This window comes from Gorilla gorilla, chromosome 3 (assembly GCF_029281585.2).
Source record: "Gorilla gorilla gorilla isolate KB3781 chromosome 3, NHGRI_mGorGor1-v2.1_pri, whole genome shotgun sequence".
Taxonomy (NCBI): domain Eukaryota; kingdom Metazoa; phylum Chordata; class Mammalia; order Primates; family Hominidae; genus Gorilla; species Gorilla gorilla.
The window spans coordinates 136095209-136118701 of NC_073227.2; positions in this window are offsets into that span (position 1 = coordinate 136095209).

A 23493-nucleotide genomic window follows, 5' to 3' on the forward strand; every position below is an offset into this window, starting at 1 on the left:
CAATACAAATTGGATTTTAAATAACATCTAATAGCATGGTAAATGATGACATAATTATTTTATTCAAATTATATATTATTTATTTTATTATTAGAAGCATAATTATTTTTAATTTTAAAAAGTCACAACTTACATAAAAGTTTTTTTCAGAACTCCTTCATTGAATTTACCTTAGACAATAAAAAACACATTAAAACCTACACAATTACATACATATTAAAACATACTTTTTTTAACATCTGGATATAGAATAGTTTGCATGAACTTTTCCTTTCTGTTAAAACACTGATATCGTTATGCTAAACAATAAAATAAATGAAGATAGTTCCAAATACAACTCTAATGTAATATTAATATTTATATTTGATTTACACATTTTGAAATTATAACTCACTTTAAGAATGATAATTCTAGCAACAATATAGAGGGGGGTACAAATGTGTTTAAAGCTTATGAAAGGAAGTAATGAAGTACCTGAAAATTGTGTATCAGGGCCCACAAGGTGGGAGAAGTTATGCTAAGTGCTGAGCAAGACAGACATGGCTCATACCTTTGCAGTCATCCAAGACTATAAGAAAAACATATATTTAGAAATACAATATGAAGACAGTGCTGATTTCAAGATGATGTTGCTAGGGATTCTAACATAGCGTGTGGCTTGCAATACTCTCACTTATTAGGTTGCTTTTCAGGTGAGTCTTAAAAATATAAAAGAGTTGATTAATAGAGAAAAGCGTCCAGGCATAGGTTAGGGGCAGTACTCCTGGAAATAAGAATTGCATTATGCAGTTGTTTTGAGGTTTAAGAAGGAAATAGGAAGTTCAAGGTAACCAAAAATACATTTTACATCAGCTGAGTTTGTGTTGTGGGACACAGACATGATATCCGAGGTCTGCTAATAGAGAAGCTACAGAAGATAGTGGTTGTTGTAAGTCACATTAAGATATATGAAATTTATGCTATGAGATAAGAAGCCAGCAAATATTTTAAGTAGAAGAATCGGATTTATATTTTTGTAAAATCACTATGGCTACATTGTTTGAGAATCATTGGAGAAAACTATGAATGGAAGCTAGTAAAATGGTTGAGACAAAAATTACGAGACCTTGATTTGAAAAGGTTAAAAAAAAAGCACTAGAAAGTAAGAGTTGATTGAGGTAATTGACTGTTTCTTTCCTAGGGCTGCCTTAACAAAAGAGGAGAAACTGATGTCTTAAAACAACACACATTTATTATATAATAGTTCTGGAGGTTAAAATTTCAAAATTAAGGAGTCAGTAGGCACATGCTCTCTCTGAAGCATCTAGGAATGAATCATTTTCGTGTCCTTTTCCAGCTTCTGCAGTTTGCTGGGAATCCTTGGTTTTCATTTGCTTGCAGCTGTTTAATGATATTCTTTGTCTCCATCGTCACATAAAACTTTTCCCTCTGTGTCTCTGCCTCTTCTCTTTTTTTGTATGGATGCCAGTCATATTAGGTTTAGTGCATATTCCAGTATAAAATCATCTTAACTAATTATATCTGCAAATTACCCCGTGTCCAAATTTCACATGCTGAGGTACTAGGGCAAAGGACTTCAAAATATAGATTTTTGGTGATACAGTTCAAACCACTACAGTTACCAGTGCAGGGATAATGAGAATGAGGGAAATTGGGTAATTGAGACTATTGCTAGCATGTATACCTTTGAAGACTGGATTGACTGTATTGCCATTAGCCCAGATGAAGTATATCAGTTACGAAACTTGGAGAAAAATATCATGCAACAATTTGAACGTTTTGAATTTGAGGTACCTATAAGTCATACAGCTGAATATATCTAGTGGGACGTTAGAAATGTCTTAAATAAGGAAGAATACATGAATTTGACATATATATTTGGGGGACGTTGCTGATAAATGATGAATGAAGTCATAAAAGTGGGTGAGCTCACCCAGGAAGAAGTAAAGAGAAATCAGTAGGAATTATGGTTTTTCTTCCATTACTTCTTCAAACTTTTATCACAAAATAAAGTCTCCAAAAGAATTCTACTGCCAATAAAAATAGTGAGCAAAAATCATGAAACCAGGCACATGACCATTCATATAAGACTAGTGAGGTCCGCACTATATTTCTCTTTATGCCCTGGTAAGAAACACTGTAAAATATCAAATTAAAGAAAATATAACAATGTTCTGAGAGTAACATGAGACCAATTCTAGGTCAGTGTTCTTAGTTACATCAGATGCCGTTGCCCCTTTTGATAGAAACATAATATTTTTATGTTACTTCTACTATTATGATATAAAGCTCATTGGTAATAAAAATCTTAACACTTTACCTTAAAAATAAAATAAAGGTTTAGACATGATGTAATGGAGAGAATAAATGAAAACATATAGCCTATTCAGGTATAAATTATCAGATAATGACTACAGTAGAAGACATACGAAAGTAGTCAGAGGCTTGCATGCATTTCTAAGTGAAATCATTTGGTTTTAAAAAATTATTTTGTAAAATAAGTACAAGAAAATTTAAGAGCAGATGTATGGGTGGAAATTAAAGAACTGTTATGTAAGAAAAGTAGTAAGACACAAGATTTGTTTGTATATGATAAGAAAAAGCTTAAATTAAGTCATAACGTATAAAGAAAAAACACCTGAATAGTCAAGTTGGGTAAAATGGAAAACAAAGTATGCTTTTCTTGCAAATGATTTAGACCTTATTTACAAGCAAAGTGACAAAATAATTCCCAATATTATGTTATAATGTAGTAAAATGATGAATTAGCACAAAAAACCTATCTTCTGTTTTGAGATCAAACAATATGTTGAGACAGATTCAGGCTCAAGTATTTTAAAAAGAACTCGAGCATCATATTATTTGATAAGTAATATGCAACCCAGGATTAACTGGGAAATGAAGCAGTGGGATGAGATGCCACAGATTGCTTGTGTGGGAGAACTCTTGGAAGAGTATGAGAGTAAGACTGGGAAAAATTAGACAATGCAAAAATAAAAGAATTGATATGTGATTTTCACAATGATATTTTATTATTGTGCTACAAATATTTTTAAATATACATAAATTACAAAAATGAAAATAGTTTGAAAGTTGCCTTTATTGATGAGATTGAATAATAACACTGCATTGCCTATGCCTTTGATAACTTAGTATTTCTAGATAAATATGTTCAAAGGAGTCTCAAAAATTTTCTTAGTCCTATTTGTGTATGAAACCTTTTGGTATTAGACTAATTAAATTTTACTTTTCCTCTTGAGTCACTTTTTATTCCAATTATTTCCACATTAGTTGCTAATATTGTCAATATAATGAGTTAATCATCTAATTTTATACTATAAAGTTATAGAAACATAAATAAACAGCATGATTTTAATAGCATGGGAGTAAGAACAATATAGTTCAATATAATGATACCATACTAAATCAGTATATGTAAACACACTTTTTAAAACTGTAGTAGAGCTAGAAACAGGAAAATTCTTGAAGAGCAATATTGTTTTTATATAACCTACTATGAAAACCATTGGAGTTCCCTTCACTTTCTTTTTTTTTTTTTTTTTTATTTTTAAGATGGAATCTCGTTCTGTCGCCCAGACTGGAGTGCAGTGGCCCGATCTCGGCTTAGGGCTTACTGCAAGCTCTGCCTCCCTGGTTCACGCCATTCTCCTGCCTCAGCCTCCTAAGTGGCTGGGACTACAGGCGCCCCTCACTACGCCCGCTAATTTTTTGTATTTTTAGTAGAGACGGGGTTTCACCGTGTTAGCCAGGATGGTCTCTCTATCTCCTGACCTCGTGATCTGCCCGCCTCTGCCTCCCAAAGTACTGAGATTACAGGCGTGAGCCACCACGCCTGGCCCCCTTCACTTTCATATAATTATTCCTTCCTGTTCCTTTCAGCTTCAGAAGAACCTGATAAAAAATTTTATATATATCTGAAAGGTATGTTATATTATACTGAATATTTCAATGTAAATGTGAATTATATTTGTATATTTAAAACTAGAGCTGTAGGTTTAAATAATACAACTTTTTCAATGAATTAATCACCTATTGTTACTTTGCAATAAATTGCTGACATTTTTTGCTTAAAATAATGGTAACAATAAAAATAACCCTGACACCTTTTGTTAAAGAGGTATGGTTAGAGTGTAGAAATTTACATTTATGGAACACGTTTCTGACTTTACATGTTCATTTTTAAATTCACTTTCCCTAACATCTTGAAAAATGAGAAAAATAAAATTGTGCAAGTGAGACATTCTTGATTAAAGACCTGTCTAATGTAAAAAAGAAATCCATGCATGTATTTTCTGTTTTGATTTTTTTATAATAAACATTTTATTCTGGAAGAATTTTAGACTTCCAGAAACTTTGTTATGGAAGGAAAAACAGTTGCCCAATACCCCACACCCAATTTCCCCTATTAACATGTTGCATCTATATGGTAGCTTTGCACAATTATGAACCAAGGTCATCAAAAAGATGGACATCTCAGAACTGTCACAGTCTAGAGGTGCCTAAGGATGTGTCCGGAATTGGTGGGTTCTTGGTCTCACTGACTTCAAGAATGAAACCACGGACACTTGCAGTGAGTGTTACAGTTCTTAAAGGCAGCGTGTCCAGAGTTTGTTCCTTCTGATGTTCGGATGTGTTCGGAGTTTCTTCCTTCTGGTGGGGTTCGTGGTCTCGCTGGCTCAGGAGTGAAGCTGCGGACCTTCGTGGTGAGTGTTACAGCTCTTAAGGCGGCATGTCTGGATTTGTTCATTCCTCCCAGTGGGTTCGTGGTCTTGCTGGCTTCAGGAGTGAAGCTGCAGACCTTCGAGGTGAGTGTTACAGCTCATAAAGGCAGTGTGGACCCAAAGAGTGAGCAGCAGCAAGATTTATTGCAAACAGTGAAAGAACAAAGCTTCCACAGTGTGGAAAGGGACCTGAGGGGTTGCCACTGCTGGCTCAGGCAGCCTGCTTTTATTCTCTTATCTGGCCCCACCCACATCCTGCTGATTGGTCCATTATACAGAGAGCTGAGTGGTCCGTTTTGACAGGGTGCTGATTGGTGCATTTACAATCCCTGAGCTAGACACAAAGGTTCTCCACATCCCCACTAGATTAGCTAGATACAGAGTGTGGACACAAAGGTTCTCCAAGTCCCCACCAGAGTAGTTAGATACAGAGTGTCAATTGGTGCATTCACAAACCCTGAGCTAGACACAGGGTGCTGATTGGTGTGTTTACGAACCTTGAGCTAGATACAGAGTGCCCATTGGTGTATTTACAATCCCTTAGCTAGACATAAAGGTTCTCCAAGTCCCCACCAGACTCAGGAGCCCAGCTGGCTTCACCCAGTGGATCCCCCACCGGGGCCACAGGTGGAGCTGCCTGCCAGTCCTGCGCCGTGCACCCGCACTCCTCAGCCCTTGGGTAGTGGATGGGACTAGGTGCCCTGAAGCAGGGGGCAGCACTCCTTGGGGAGGCTGGGGCCACACAGGAGCCCATGGAGGAGGGGGAGGCTCAGGCATGGTGGGCTGCAGGTCCCGAGCCCTGCCCCACAGGGAGGCAGCTAAGACCCGGTGAAAAATCGAGTGCAGCGCTGATGGGCCGGCACTGCTGGGGGACCCAGCACACCCTCCACAGCAGCTGGCCTGGGTGCTAAGCCCCTCATTGCCCGGGGCCAGCAGGGCTGGGCAGCCGCTCTGAGTGTGGGGCCCACCAAGCCCACGCCCACCCAGAACTCCAGCTAGCCCGCAAGCTCCGCGCGCAGCCCGGGTTCCTGCTCGCACCTCTCCCTCCACACCTCCCCGCAAGCTGAGGGAGCCGACTCCAGCCTTGGCCAGCCCAGAAAGGGGCTCCCACAGTGCAGTGGCAGGCTGAAGGGCTCCTCAAGTGCCACCAAAGTGGAAGCCCAGGCAGAGGAGGCGCCAAGAGTGAGCAAGGGCTGTGAGGGCTGCCAGCACGCTGTCACCTCTCAAGGAGACATGACAACTAAACTTATTGATGACCTTGGTTGTTTTGAGGAGTACTGATCAGGTAATTTGTAGAATGCTCATCAATTGCAGTTTTTGAGATGTTTTCTCATGATTAGATTGGGGTTTTGTGTTTGGGGGAAGAAGACCAAAGACTTAAGTGCCATTTTCATCACAATGTATCAAAGGTATATACTATAAACACAGTGTATCACTGTTGAGGTTAACCCTCATCACCTGATGGAGATAGCTTTGTCAGGTTTCACTACTGCAGTTATTCTCATTCTCGTTTTTTCATACTTATTGGAGGGAAGTCACTATGCACAGCCCACATTTAAGGGATGGGAGTTATCCTTAATATCCTTGAGAAATGTAATGGTTAATTTTATGTGTCAATTTGGCTGGCCTAGATGGTTGGTCAAGCATTATTCTGGATGTTTCTGTGAAAGTGATTTTTAGGTGAGATTAAAATTTAAATAGGTGGTCTTTGAGTAAAGCATATAAACTTCCATAATGTAGGTGGGACTTGTCCAATCAGTTGGAGGCCTTAATTATTGGAAGCATAAAATTATTATAATAACATTTAGTAGTCAAAAAAAGTTACAAAATTTATTTTGGTGAATGACTTTATTCTGCTGTGTAGAAAAGTTTGTTAAAAATCTTCTGCTCTGTTTATAAAATTGTCATTCAAAAAATCACTCTTAATATTACTATTAACATGGATGATAATCCTTTATTTGTGAAGTCCACTTACACTAAGATTCTTGGTTACCAAGTGTCATACATGAATAATGCAATAAAATGCTAAAACACCTGGTGCTAGTATTTTTATATTGGCTAAAATCTGTTTCTGACCAATCCAAATGGTGCTTTATCTCTACACAATAGGAATATTGGAAAATAATTTTATATGTTTCTGAAATATATTTTAGTGTTTTATGTATTGACAACCATATTTTCTGTGATAACTCCTTTAATGGATACTACATTGTGGCAGTTAAGCTTCATTTTTTAAGCAGGATACTTTCATCAGCTGGTAATGAAAATCTGCTTGACTAGAGCTTATTATACAGTTGACACATATGACACAGAGCTGACACACAGCTGACACCATTTGACACCCATTTGAGATCTTTCACTCTCTTATACATTCCTCTCCAAACACTGTCATTGCTTAATGGAATAAAATTAATTTTTTCATTACATTTTCTTTTATAATTGTAATAATTATCCTTTTTCAGCAGGAAAAGTTATTTTTTTTTAGTATTGTCAGGTTGTCCACTTTTATTTTTCACATTTTTTATTATTGTGAAGGAAGCTACACCTTCATTCATGTAATCTTATAAGTATCATGTATTTTCTAACTTTTTAAGCATATTTTTGTAATATTTACTTAAACCTAATTTTTACCCTAATTAGAAAAAAGATAGAAGTATAGGCTTGTTGATAACTGTGTATCATTAGTAAAATTATGAAGCCTGTTTGGAACTATCAGAGGGAATATGGTTCATACGTTTTCTTTCTTGTTGCCATTTTTCAAATGAAGACCAAATTAATATTTTACTGTGTTATATTTTGAATATTAGAAATACTACAACTACAAAAGGAGACTGATATAAGTGTTTTGCATTGGCAATGAAAATCCATAAACATATCTGCTATTGGAGGATTATTTTTCCTAGTGATGAGTAAATATTGTTACATAACATAATTAAAATCATCATTTGATTTATATGATTGCTGCATTCCCCAAAATACACTGTTTATTAAACATATATATAAATGTTTCAAATATATGTATATTTGTGTATATATGTAGTCATATAAATATATGAATTGACTTCTAAGTACAGATAAAGGGAATTTCTTCTAGATTAATGTGTGATGGCATATTTAAAAAGTTGTTTAGAAAAAAAACCTTGTTTTTCAGGAATATCTCAAGAAGTTAAGGGAATTCGGAGTCTGGCCAAGATATAGTAATACGGACCAGATTTAACCTTCTAAAGTAACTTTAAAAATGGTGAAAACCTATTCTAAAATAATATTCCTATATTGCATATCAAGCATCTCAAAATCGTCATTCCTAAGGAGGAGAAATAAATAAGGTACACCTTATAGAATTCCCAACTTACTGCCTAGAGAAAGCATTCAGGCTCCAAAGAGAAAGGGAAACCATGGTGGCCTCCCTGGGTTGAGATGGTGTTGTTAATCTGGGGCCGGCAAGAGTTTTAAAATTTTCAGGGCAGAGTGCTAAAGAACAGAGAGCTGCAGAGAGAGAAAGCAATAAAGACCTGCAGAAAGTGTTCCTGGAGTACTCAACCATAAATCAGAGCATGCATGTAACAAAACAAAGGCTAAAGATTGAAGAAGGAACATTTTATGACTCATCCTAGGGTTTAGAAGTTCTTTCTTTTTTTTTTTTTCTAGACAAAATGTTAACATCTTTAATCATAAATGAACTCTTCTGAAATCAGTACAAAGAGACTAACATTACAAGGGAAGTGAAAATAAAAGGAACAGAGGAAAATGGAATAGCACAAATTAGTTATAAGGCTATACGAAGATGATGTAGTTAACATTAATAGCTGAGAAAGCAATTTCATTATAAATTATATTATCGATCCTTACAAATATTGATTATCTGATGTTTGTACAGCTTTAGGAAATAAAGAATTCTCAAATACTGTGGAAACTTACTAGAGTCATGGGGAGTTTACTCAATAATGTAGATTTTTGCATAAACTTGGCCCCAGCAGTTCCAAACCACAGGAATCACTCCAACAAAGTAATTAGATACACACCCACACACATACACATACATGTTTACTACATAGAAAATGTATAAGTAATATATCATCCCCCCAAAACTACTTATGTATCAACTGGTTTATAAAAAATTGGCTGTGGGGTAGAAGTAGAGAAAAGGCACTTAAGTAAAAATACTACATTTCACAAAATTCTATGTCCTTTGAATTCTTATGAAACATTTTTAATGAATCAATTTTATATTTACCCTGTGATTAGTGAAAATTATAAATATATGCACTTCATACTTATGAAAGCACTGAGATGAAGCCCTTTAAGAGAAATGCTTTCATTTCAAAACCAAATTTGATCATTACACATTGTATGCTTGTATTGGAATATTACTTGTACCTCATAAATATGTACAACTATTTATATTGATAAAAAGTTTAAAATTTATAATATAAGATTGAAGTTTTCTTCAAAATCTCTCATGAACATACTTGGAAAAATTATGTCAATATTCTAGCAAATCAAATTGTGTGTGTGTGTTTATGGGAAACAACATGAATACGGGGGGGGGTTAGCTAAGGAATACATTTGCTTTAGAATTCTGAAATTAAAAAATATAATTCACCATATTAGCAAACTATACAAGATAACATTTGTGAGCGTTATAGTAGATGCAGAAAAGCATCTGATAAAAGTCAGCATTCATTCCTGATAAAATTCATATCAAAAGATGGAAGATACCTTTGTCAACCTGGTAGAGGACATCTATTAATACAAAGTAACTGCAGCTAATATAACTTCATGATGGAAAACTAGATATTTTTCCACCCGTGTAAATATATCAATTGTTTCAACTTTTATTCAACATTGTAATTGAGGGTTTTCCCAGTGCAGTTAGTCAAGAAAAAGAAATGAATATAATCGGGATTATAAATGAACATATTTACATCCAAGTTGTAAATGAATTATCTTTAATCACAGATGAATCATCGATTCAGAAAGTCCTCTGGGGTGGGCAGGATATTTAGAAAACAATCTTTAAAGGGGCATTAATGTATGAAATACTTAAGAGATAAAATGTAAATTTTTTCTCAAAATCTTTATATTGAAAGGGATAAAACATCACTGAGAGACATTGAAAAGAAACTACACTATGGAGAGATATACAATGATCATGAATCAGCTAACTCAACATTGCTTAGACGTCAGTTTTTACAAAACTGATGTCTAGAATCAACACAACCCAGTAAAAATGCAATGAAGTATTTTCGTAGAAATCAATAAGCTGATTTTAATACTGTATGTAAATTCAAAGTGTGTCCAGAATTGGTGGGTTCTTGGTCTCACTTCAAGAATGAAGCTGCAGACCTTTGTGGTGAGTGTTACAGCTCTTAAAGATGGTGTGTCTGGAGTTTCTTCCTTCTGATGTTCAGACGTGTTGCTGACTGCAGGAGTGAAGCTGCAGACCTTCCAGGTGAATATTACAGCTCTTAAAGGAAGTGCGTCCGGAGTTGCTCGTTCCTCCTGGTGGGTTCGTTGTTCAGGAGTGAAGCTGCAGACCTTCGAGTTTAGTGTTACAGCTCATGAAGGCAGTGTGGACCCAAAGAGAGACCAGCAGGAAAATTTATTGTGAAGAGTAAAAGAATAAAGCTTCACAGCATGCAAGGAGACCCAAGTGGGTTGGGACTGTAGGTGCCGGTTGCCAGCTTTTATTCCCTTATCTGGCTGCACCCACATCCTGCTGATTGGTCCATTTTACAGAGAGCTGATTGGTCCATTTTACAGAGAGCTGATCGTTTTGACAGAGTGCTGATTGGTGAGTTTACAAACCTTTAGCTAGACACAGAGTGCTGATAGGTATGTTTACAATCCTTTAGCTGGACACAAAAGTTCTCCAAGTCCCCACTGGATTAGCTAGACACAGAGCACTGATTGGTGTGTTTATAAACCTTGAGCTAGACACAGAGTGCTGATTGGTGCATCCACAAACCTGGAGCTAGACACGGAGTGCTGGAGGTGCATATACAATCCTCCAGCTAGACATAAAAGTTCTCCAAGTCCCCACCCAACTCTGGAGCCCTGCTGGCTTCACCTAGTGCGTCCCGCGCTGGGGCCGTAGGTGGAGCTGCCCGCCAGTGCCGCGCCAGGCCTCCACACTCCTCAGGCCTTGGGCAGTGATGGGACCGGGAGCCGCAGAGCAGGGAGCGGTGCCCCTCGGAGAGGCTGGGGCCCGCACCGGTGGGGAGGGGCTCGGGCATGGCGAGCTGCAGGTCCCGAGCCCTGGCCCTCAGGAAGGCCGCTGAGGCCCAGCGAGAATTCAAGCAGGGCGCGGGGGGGCGGGCAGTGCTGTGGAACCCAGTGCACCCTCCGCGGCTGCTGGCCCCGGTGCTAAGCCCCTCACTGTCCGTCGCCGGCCTTTCCAAGTGCAGGGCCTGCGAAGACCCGCGCGCAGCCCCGGTTCCCGCCCGCGCCTCTCCCTCCACACTTCCCCATGAGCAGAGGGAGCCAGCTCCTGCCTCGGCCAGTCACAGAGAGAGGCCCCCACAGCGCAGCGCCGGGCTGAAGGGCTCCTCAAGCGCGCCAGAGTGGACGCCCAGGCCGAGGAGGTGCCGAGAGCGAGTGACGGCTGCTAGCACGTTGTCACCTCTCATAAGGATCATGAATAGCCATAAGTCTTCGAAAGCTAAGAACCAAATTGGAAGCCAGGTACTACTAATTTTTAAAATGTATTGTAAAGCTACGGTAATCAAGATAGTGTAAGATAAATGCAAAGGTAGACTAACAGCTTGATAGAGCAGAACAGTCTCTACACGTTTGGTTAATTTGATGAGAAGAAAAGTATCAGTTCAAAGGGGAAACAAAATAAAATTTTCACCAAATATGCTGAAAAAGTTGGGACTCCTTTTGCAAAAGAGAGAGAGAAAGAAAAGAAAAAAAAACCCAAAGTGTTCCCTACTACCCTCTTCACTCCCACCTTCAAAATTTAGGTGATCTTCATGTGGACTTCAAATAAATGAAAACAAGGCTCTGAGGTTCATCATCTATCCTCTTCACAATCGTTATTGTACCACCAAATATGCTCCTTTCACATTTATTTATTTTGATTCCCAAAAGATGACTATCTTTTTGATGTTCCGCTGTGTCATTCCTAATTCCCCTTGGAGAAAGTCAATGGCACTGTTTGGAAAGAAAACCTGGCAATTGTTAAAGATACTTTGTAGTTACACATGAATGGATGTGTTTGCTTTCATTTAATGAGAAATAAAACAGACTTGCTTTCAATATTTGGGGGGTAATTGTGAGGAAATGGGGAAAATGGAAGCCATTGGTTGACATCCTTCAGGGCTTCCCTTCCCACTCTAGTTCCATCTTATACTTGTGTGTGCACAACTCCGTGCACATGTTCAAACTCTGTCCTCATCCCACACAAACATCTGATCCTTAGACATGACTTGGATCTAAGGAAATGCATGCGTGAAGTAGAGTTAGCCTTTGTGAGAACAGACAAGGAATTATTCAGCAAAATTCATGAGAGTGGGCTCTGGGTCAACAGTCCCAGGTATCTGGAGTGTGATCTGGTAGATTTGGGTAGATACATTTCTATGGCCCAGTGCATTTCAGGAGCCCACTGCTGTAATGCGCCTAGGGCAGGGGCCCTGGTTGTCTGAGATTAACATGCGCTCCTGATCACTTCACCAGAGTGGGGGTGTTTGGAGGCTAAAGCACTAGCCAGAAATAGAATATAGCCTTGTGGAAGGCCATATGTGTGAGACGCGATGTTCAAAATAGCGTAGTGAGAAGGAAATACTATTGTGATAGGCATTTCTTTCTTTTCAGATTATACCACAGTTATGATACATCATAATTGCTATTGTGCCTCATTTATTTTAGTTAATGTCTTAACACTTTAAGCTCCTGAAGCATAAGGAACATGTCTTAGCTGGGCTTTGTTTTTCTTTTCCTACCTTATAATTTTTAAATATTCCTGAATGCTGTCTAGCACAACAGTGTAGAAATTATATCTATAATTTATATATCGGTGTGCTTGTCAAGGTGTTATGGGTTGAATTTTTCCCTCCTCACTGCAAATTGGTTTGTTGAAGTCCTAATCCTCAGTACTTTAAAATGTGACCTTATTTGTATATAGTTTTATGCAGGGGTTTTACAGAGGTAACTGAATTAAAATGAGGTAATTAGGGTGGGTCATAATCTACTATGGCTAGTGTCCTTATAAAGAGAGGAAATTTGGGGGACACTGAGGTATACATACAGGGAGAATGTCATAGGACATAAAGAAGGCCATCAACAAGAATAGGACAGAGGCCAGGAACAGATTCATGCCTCACAGCCCTCAGAAGGAACCAACCCTGCCTACCCCTTGTTCTCATACTGCTAGCCCCACGATTGTGTTCTGTCATCCTTAAATTCTATTTTTATTTTTTCAGCTACCCACTTGTGCACTTTATTATGACAGCCCTAGCAAAGTAATACAACTTGTATGTTTTACTAACTGTGATATGAAACTGACTTTTTTACTGGAAAGTGATATTGAATTAATATAAATTATTCACTTGTAATTCAAATTATGTGATCAACCCAATTTCTGAGAAATATGTGAAAACAAGAGAAATAAAATAAGACCTGAAATTTAAAAGTTCACAATGTGTCTTGAATATAATGTGAATACATACATAGCACTTTTAGCTGTTAGATAAGGACATTTCAGTAGGAGATAATTAAAATTTGTGGATAATTATTTCAGTGGCTGTTGTCTCAATTCTTTCAATGATGGTATATACTTAGTACCATTCTAGATGTCTAGGAGAAAAGTTAATTAATTACTTATAATGGATGCCTTCAGGTGCTGAAATCCCTCCCAGAACCTCATTGAGAAGTGCTGATTTTAATATGCTCTATCCATTTAAGTATGATGATTTCATAGCAAAGTATTAAAAATAATAGTTTGTTAACTGTTCTTCTATTTTATAGAATTTACAGAATTACCTGTACTGTTAGTTTATAAATTATATTTCTTTATAATCACATAATTAATGACTTTTTCATTTCCATATTTATTTCAATAGTAAATACACATATTTCTGAACAGAGGGTAAAGAAATGTTTCAACAATTCAAATTGTCATTTATTCACAAAGGTCATGCCTCATGTTAGCAATATCTTTAGGACACATATTTGGCTTCTTTGTAACTGTTTTATAAATTGATCAATTGAATTTCCTCCCAATCCTTGTCTTTTCTGAGAACTAACCTTGCTTAATAAACAGAAATGCACATTGAGCAAAAACCAAGTAAATGAGATTGTAATTTTTGCACTATTATGCTTTTTTCCTCTGTTGAAATGGCTGATTATGATGTACAAAAAAGTACATCAAGCAAAAACCAAGTAGATGAGATTGTAATTTTTGTACTATTATGCTTTTTTTCCTGAGATGAAATGGTTGATTATGGTCTGTCCTTGTGTTCCCATTAGCATATGCTTTATATGCAGTAAAGAACAAAGATTTTTAAATCTTATTCACCTTCTTAATGCTCCAAAAGTGTACAAGCACTATATATAATATATATGTATATATAGAATATGCAGTCAGCTACACTGCAATTGAAATATCCTTTGCATCTTTTTATTTTTAATCTTATTCTTATTCACACCCTGAAGGTTATGGCTCATTGTACCAGGTTTGTAAAGGGAATAATGATAGATATAGGGAAATTCATTCTGGCATACTGAATAATACTGTTCAAAGCTGTCTTGCAGAACTATTTAATTATGTGAGTGTGTGTATGTGTGTGTTGTGTCTATTGAAATTGCCAGTACATTTTAACTAATTCTCCTTGTGCCTTCTTAATACAAACTAATTACGGGTATGTAAACAATTATCCAACACAGTTTTCCAATACTTTTGTAATTCATTAAAGCATCGGAGGACAAACACTATTTTGCATCGTGTAATATTGTTGGACTGATATATTTTAAAAATTGAAATTCTAATATTGAATTTTCTATGATTTCAGGAGGGTCTTTAGCTTCTGTAAGTCATTAGCATTTTCCTACATCTGCCACTAAACCACTCAGCTCCTGGGATCACTGTCCACATTGCTACAACTGTGGGGATTACTTGTCAACCTCCTCAAGGGTTTGGCATGATCTCTGAGCAAACATGCTATATTACAGCCTCCCCAAATAAATATTTTCCATATCCTTTCTCATCTCTATATGCTATATTATGAGCTGGGGTAGAACAATTTAAAATAATTTTCTTAGTAAAATATGCGCACTGGATGTTTATCTCACTAGTTTTTGATTTGAAGACGTATTAAATTCTCAGTTAAAAATAAGTAAGAAGAATGCTATAATGGGTCTAATGATAGGTGAAAATATGATAGCAATGGCTGAAAAAATGAATAACTTTTGTTAATACCTATAAATTACATACACAGAAACTCATTTTTGTTTTCATAGAAATTATTTCTATATGAGATAAAATCATTTGCAATATATACAACTCCATGTTTACTTTTTTATTTTTCTTCTCAGTGTCTTTTGCTCAGTAGAAGTTGCAATTATTATTATTATTAATTTTTTTTTTTGAGACAGAGTCTTGCACTGTCACCCAGGCTGGAGTGCACTGGCACCATCTCGGCTCACTGCAAGCTCCGCCTCCTGGGTTTATGCCATTCTCCTGCCTCAGCCTCCCGAGTAGCTAGGACTACAGGGGTCCACCACTACACTGAGGTAATTTTTGTATTTTTAGTAGAGATGGGTTTCAGCTTGTTAGCCAGGATGGTCTCGATCTCCTGACCTCGTGATCTGCGCACCTTGGCCTCCCAAAGTGCTGGGATTATGGGCATGAGCCACCGCGCCCAGCCAGAAGTTGCAATTTTTAAGTCAAATTTATAATTTCTTTTTCTTTTTCGTTTTTTTTTTTTTGTTGTTGTTGTTAGATGGAGTCTCGCTCTATCACCCAGGCTGGAGTACAGTGGCACAATCTTGGCTAACTGCAGCCTCCACCTCCTAGGTTCAAGCGATTCTCCTGCTTCAGCCTCCAGAGTAGCCCACCACCACGCCTGGCTAATTTTTGTATTTTCAGTAGAGACGGTGTTTCACCATGTTGGCCAGGCTGGTCTTGAACTCCTGACGTTAGGCAATCTGCCCGCCTCTGCCTCCCAAAGTGCTGGGATTACAGGCGTGAGCCTCCGTGCATGGTTAATGCTTTTCAGTGTCTCTGCTAAGAAATCTTTACTTCCCTCAAATATTCTTCTATGTTACCTTATGAAATCTTTATGATTTTAGCTATTCTATTTAAGTTGACTATTCATATTAAATTAACTTAGTGCATGGTGTGACATGGGATATCAAAGTCCATTATTTCTCTTTAAAGTTATTATCCAATTGCTATAGCAGCATTTATTAGAAGACTTTTATTTCTGCATTATGTGGAGAAATATATTTTCCTTTTTGTCAAAAATCAACTGACCGTATGTGTGTGAGTCTTGTTCTGGACCCTCTATTCTGTTGTATAGAAAGACTTGAACAATATTTTATGCATAACAGCCTAAATCTAAAATTGTTCCAAATGTCTACTAACAGGAAAGTGAATAAACAATTATACTATTGTCAGGAAATGGACTATGAATTAGTAAAAACAGGAAAAGACTATTAGTATATGTACAACATGTATACATTTCAAAAGCTCTAAGTTGAATAATAACCAAGATACACACATAACACATAGAGGATGATTCCACTGATAAAAAATAAAAAAGATAAAACTAATCTATTATTTCGAATCGAATAGTTATTGCCTATGAGGATTGAGGATTGACAGAGAAGAGCATAACATCTATTTCTTCATTAGCGTATTGGTTACATTGGTGAATAAGTTTTTACAAATTGACCAAATGGTATAATTAAAATCTGTACCTTTTTTGCATGTACTTTTTATCTGAATGCAGAAACTCTTGATTTCTAGTTCAGAAAGGGAGTAGAAGTTAAAACTGCACATTGCTGAGACAGAAGTTCCTAGTCCAGGAACAAGCAATGAAAGATTTTGCTTCTGAGGAGGGATCCTATTGCTTTATTCCTAGCAGCATGTCTGAGCCTATCTTCCTCCACGAATCCAGGATTTTGTTTTATTTGACATTTATAAAGTAGTCCTTACTTCTTATTTCCTGTAAAAAGTGTAATATGGAGTTATTCTTTAGCCAAATATATTATGATCTGTGGGAGAGCTGTTTCATATACGTATATTTAAGACAGAGATATAAAATAGAGGCAGATAACTTCTTCTGTAAAGAGAAAGTATTTTAGTCTTTGCAGGCAATATGGTTTCTATCACAAATACTCACCACTGCCACTGTGGCAAGAAAGAAGCCATAGACAATATTTAAATGAGAGTGACAGTTTTACAATCAAAAGTTATCTATAAATGGAGAAACTTGAATTTTATATTATTTGATTTTTTAAATATTTAAAATGTAAAAACAGTAACAAAAACATCCTAACTCTTGGACAATACGAAAACAAATAGAGGACCAGATATGTCCTGAAGGTCATAGTTTGCCTACCCCTGATATAGATTATAGCATAAATGTTGTTACTATTGTGTTTCCATGACATTTTATAAAACAGAGCCATTTAATTTATACATTTAACTATTTTAAATACCTATGTTTCCTTTGGGAGGCCGAGGCAGGTGGATTACCTGAGGTCAGGAGTTCAAGACCAGCCTGACCAACATGATGAAACACTGTCTCTACTAAAAATACAAAAAAATTAGCCAGGTGCGGCGGCAGGCACCTGTAATCCCAGCTACTCAGAAGGCTGAGGCAGGAGAATCGCTTGAACCCAGGAGGCGGAGGTTTCAGTAAGCTGACATCGTGCCATTGCACTCCAGCCTGGGCGACAAGAAGCTAAACTCCATCTCAAAACAAAACAAAACAAAACAAAACAAAAACTATATTCTTAGCTATATAGGTCAGTGTACAAAATTCCTTTTGCACTACATCTTCACTATAGTTTGGCTAGTTTCAAAAATAAGATAACCACTGATTTTTTTTAAACTTTCTAAAGTTCTATTTTATCTGATATTAATATCATGCATTTAATGTTTTTCTTTCCTGAATTTTGTTTGCTCAAATTTTGAACATGCATTTTGTAAGTTACATAGTTAAATAATGCACTTTTGGAATAAAGTGTGAATCATTTTATTTGCTTTCTTTTTTAAAATTTTAATTTAAGGGGTACAAGTGCAGGTTTGTTACATAGGTAAACTGGTCTCATGGGAGTTTGTTATACACATTATTTCATCACCCAGGTATTACGCCTAGTACCCATTAGTTATTTTTCATGATCCTCTCCTTCCTCACACTCTCTATCCTCCAAAAGGCCCCAGCATGTGTTGTTTCCCTCTATGTATCCATGTGTTCTCACCATTTAGCTCCCACTTATAAGCGAGAATGTGAGGTTATTTGGTTTTCTCTCCCTGGGTTAGTTTGCTAAGGATAATGGCCTCCATCTCCATTCATGTCACTACAAAGGATATGTTCGTGTTCTTTTTTATGGCTGCATGTATTCCATGGTGTATATGTACCGCATTCTTTATTCAGCCTATCACTGATGGGCATTTAGATTGGCTCCATGACTTTGCTTTGTTAATAGTGCTGCAATGAGCACACACATGGATGTTTCTTTATAATAGCATGATTTATAGTCCCTATAAGTTCCTTATAGGTTCTGAATACTAGACCTTAGTCCGATGGATAGTTTCCAAAAATTTTCTCCCATTCTGTAGGCTGTCTGTTTAGTCTGTTGATAGTTTCTTTTGCTATGCAGAAGCCCTTTAGCGTAATTAGATCACATTTGTCAATTTTGAGTTTTGTTTCAATTGCCTTTGGTGTCTTTGTCATTAAATATTTGCCTGTGCCTAGGCAAAGCCTGGTATTGCCTGGGTTCTATTACAGAGTTTTTATAGTTACTGGTTTTTCATTTAAGTCTTTAATCTATCTTGAGTAAGTTGTTATATGTGGTGTAAAGAAATGGTCCAGTTTCAATCAGCATATGGCTAGCCAGTTATCCCAGCACCATTTATTGAATAGGGAATCCTTTCCCCATTGTTTGTTTTTGTCAGCTGTGTCAAAGATCAGATGACTGTAGGTGTGTGGCCTTATTTCGGGGCTCTCTATTCTGTTCCACTGGTCTATGTGTCTGTTTTTGTACCAGTACCATGCTGTTTTGATTACCGTATCCTTGTAGTATTGTTTGAAGTTGGGTAGCATGATGCCTCCAGCTTTGTTCGTTTTGTTTAGTATTCCCTTGGATGTTTGGGCTCTTTTTTGTTCTATTTGGGCTCTTTTTTGGTTCCATATGAATTTTAAAATAGTTTTCTCTAGTTCTGTGAAGAATGTCAATGGTAGTTTAATAGGAATTACATGAATCTATTAATTACTTTGGGCAGCATGGCCATTTTAACAATATTGATTCTTCCTATCCATGAGCATAGAACATTTTTTCCTTTGATTGTGTTAGCTCAGATTTCTCTGAGCAGTGCTTTGTAGGTCTCTGTAGAGATCTTTTGCCCCCCTTTTTTTTTTTCTATTTGTGGCAATTATGAATGGGAGTTTTTTCCTGATTTGGCTCTTGACTTGACTGTTCTTGGTGTATAGGAATGCTAGTGATTTTTACACATTGATATTGTATCCTGAGAATTTGCTGAAGTTGTTCAGCTGCTTAAGAAGCTTTTGGGCTGAGATTGTGGAGTTTTCCAGATATAGAATCTTTCCATCTGTAAAATGGGGTAGTTTGACTTCCTCTCTTCTTATTCGGATGCCCTTTCTTTCTTTCTCTTGCCTGATTGCCCTAGCCAGAACTTTCAATATTATGCTGAATAGGAGTGGTGAGACAAGGCATCCTTGTCTTGTGCCAGTTTTTAAGGAGAATGCTTCTGGCTTTTACCCATTCAGTATGAGGTTGACTGTGAGTTTGTCATATATGGCTCTTATTATTTTGAAGTATGTTACTTCAATACCTAGTTTATTCAAAGTTTTTAACATTAATGGATGTTAAATTTTATTGAAAGCCTTTTCTGCATCTGTTGAGATAATCATGTGACTTTTGTCTTTAATTCTATTTATGTGATGACTCACATTTATTGATTTGCGTATGTTGAACCAAGCCTGCATCCCAGGGATGAAACCTGCTTGGTCATGGTGAATAAGCTTTTTGATGTGCTTGCTGCTGGATTTGGTTATTATGCATGGATGTTCATTAAGGATATTGGCCTGAAGTTTTCTTTGCAAATACAGTTGTGAAAACCATAATATCTTTATCTTCTCTCTTGTTTTATGCTTTGAATTTGTTTTCATTCTTTTTGTTAATTCTTTTACTACATGTTGATATATGATTTCCACAGCGTTTTAATTTTCTTTAACAATATGAAAGAAGTTCATGGTCTTACTTTGTGTGTGCACTTTACTTTTCAGGTTTACATATATAACTGGGATGTATTATTTACTATTTAAAATTATGAATTTCAAATTTCCAAAAATATTTACTACTTACCTGTATAAAAATAACTGTTCTTTATGTACTTCTTGTTTTGCGTGATTTAAGATTAAAGAAACAGAGACATTTATTCCTTTTGTTTTATTCATTATCATTATAAATAATTATTTTGGGTATTAGGTTTTTCTATAACTTTTACAACAATTGTTGTGGCTTAGATATATTTTTAAATATTATCATTGTACACTGTCAGCCCTTTTTTGTATGGCTTCTTAATTTTAATTGTTTTATCTTGAATTATCTCCCATTTTCAGTAAATAATTTACTATAGGTAATTTTTTGCTTCTTCACGTACCTCACTTCTTATATACTCAACTCCTCTTAATAGGGTTCTCTTCTTACAGCTTCTTTGATAGTTCTCTTGTCAACATAATCAATTTTCACATATTGGTACAGGTCCATTTTGGGGGGTAATTTGGTTTTATCTATTATTTGTTAGAGTCGCTCTGTAAAAACAGTAGCACTTCTCTTACTGGAACACTATATTCTCTTGACTTTTGTGGATCTAATTTCTAATACACTCCCATCTCATATGTTGCTCAATTTTTGAGTACTTTTTTCTTCCTAACTGCTCAAGTTCTAAAATTTGAAACGGCATAGGGCTTAGATCTCAATACCCTTCTCTGTCTCATTCTCTCTCTTTTCCTCTTTCATGTCTCCAAAGTGATTTTTTATCCATTTCAATGGCTTTCAATGCCATAATAAGGCCATGACTGTCCATTTGCTCTCTCCAGCTCTGACCTTCATTTCTGAGGACTATAATCCAAGATTCACTAAGTGTTTAATTGATAAATCCAGTTAGATATCTAACATGCATTTCATATTTAACATGACCAAAGCTGACTTCTGGGCTGAGTTCACAATGGCATCCCCATTCCCCAACTTTGCACTTAAATGATGCACCACTTACTCAACTAAATTAAAATACATAAATTTCCCTGAGTATTTTTTCTTTTCTTACCCCCTCTAACAAACATCACTACTTAGCATTAGCTTTCCAATGACTTCCCATTTTATGTGAAATAATGGCCACATTCTTACATAACTTAGCATCAATTAACCTCTCGTTCTTGACACTTCTTTTCAGGTCCCTAGTTTTGCTCTCAATCTCTCTAAAACATCAATATTGTTATGGGTTTTGGATTTCTAAAACTGTACCCCAGTTTTTCATTTTGCCTGAAACACTTTCATCTGGTTTCCTTATGACTCATTTATTCCTAATACTCATTGTTCCACCTAAATGTTAGCTCTTTTTTAACCTATCTTCTGTCCACCCTAAAGAAAGGTAAAATTCCCCAATACATCATAGCACTCTGTAAATTCTCTGTGCAATATTATTAATTACCTATTTTTCTTTTACATTTACATTTGATTATTTATTGTCTGACTCTTCTAATTATAACATAAACCCTGAGGTCAGAGCCCTTTTTTTCTGAGTATTGAGTTATTTTGCCTAGGATAATGCCTAGTGATAGGCAATCAATATCTGTTTAATGTATGACTATATTCTACTCTTTTAATAAAAATATTGAGCAATAATGCTTCTAATGAAATATTTTAAAACAACTCACATTGTATTTTCATCTGATGTAACTCCAGAGGTGTATAATTACCTTATGAGTTAGAATCTGTCATTTTTGAACTATTTGTAAATGAAGGAATTAAGATAATATCATATCCACCTCATGAATAGTAGTCCTAACTATTCCCTGTTATCTTAGTTTTCATATGTCTTAATTCCACTTAGCAGAGTCAGCTGCATAAGCTCACATCTTCTCTTACATTATCTAGACACTTGTAGAACTATACTCTGGCTCAAAAAAGATAGCTTGTCTTAAAAAAAAAGCAATAATGTTCTTTCAAAAGGTATATGTCTATAAACAGATGACCCCATGCTATGCTTCTGTGTATTGAAAAAGCATTACCAACACATCTGATAGAATCTGTATCCCACACCCAACAGTTTTTATTTTCTAGTTATGAACTATCAGTAAAAAGCTGTTAAAAATATTACAATATAATGTTATTCTATAAAAATTGTATGATAACATGTGATTGCCTATAATATTTGACAACCATACTTGTCATCACAAAAAGGAATACAAATAAGATCCACAAAAGAAAATATGACTTTGAAGTTTTAAAAAACGTATTTTCTTGCGTTGAGACAGATTCTTAATGTGCCTTTAGTAAAAAGGGATATTGAGTGCTAAAATGCACAATATTTTAAATGTCGTTCCTTAAAAATATGTAAATATATACAGATTCAATTTTATGTTTTTTACTTTAGCATTCAAGATTGCATAATAGCGGCCGGGCGCGGTGGCTCACGCTTCTAATCCCAGCACTTTGGGAGGCCGAGGTGGGCAGATCACGAGGTCAGGAAATCGAGACCATCCTGGCTAACACGGTGAAACCCCGTCTCTACTAAAAAATACAAAAAACTTAGCTGGGCGTGGTGGCGGGCACCTGTAGTCCCAAATACTCGAGAGGCTTAGGCAGGAGAATGGTGTGAACCCGGGAGGCAGAGCTTGCAGTGAATTGAGATCACGCCACTGCACTCCAGCCTGGGCGACAGAGCAAGACTCCGTCTCAAAAAAAAAAAAAAAAAAAAAAAAAAAAAGATTGCATAATACCAAGGCCAAACATAGTAAAATTCATCCATTGAAGGAACAAAGTATAGAGTCTGAGGAAAGTAAATTTCTGATTCCTCACAATGATGGCTGGAATATACAAAAATGAGAGATTGATATTTTTAAGGCAATGTTTTCCCCTTTTCTCCCCCCAGTCTTAGCATGTAGGAAGAACTGAAGAACCAAGTTAAAATTCTCATTATCTGTAATAAGCCCCAATACCAATTAAATCCAGGTCTCTGTGTGCAATATTTAGTGAAGCACATGGTAATATGAATTACAAAACAAAAGATACCTCTTTCCTGTGAAACTGAGTAATTTTAAGAGAACAGAATTTTCATTTTTTGTATTACCAAGATTATTAATTGGTATCATGGTAGGAGGTATATATATCTCTACACACTTACAGACTCCAGGACATACGTCTATTGGTTTCTTCTAGGTAATATGCCTAAAACCCAAATCTCATACCACTTCACTAGGGTCATCATAAAACATACTATAGCTTACAATATGTTAATCTTTTAAATAAAAATATTAACAAGATGCAAAGAATCACT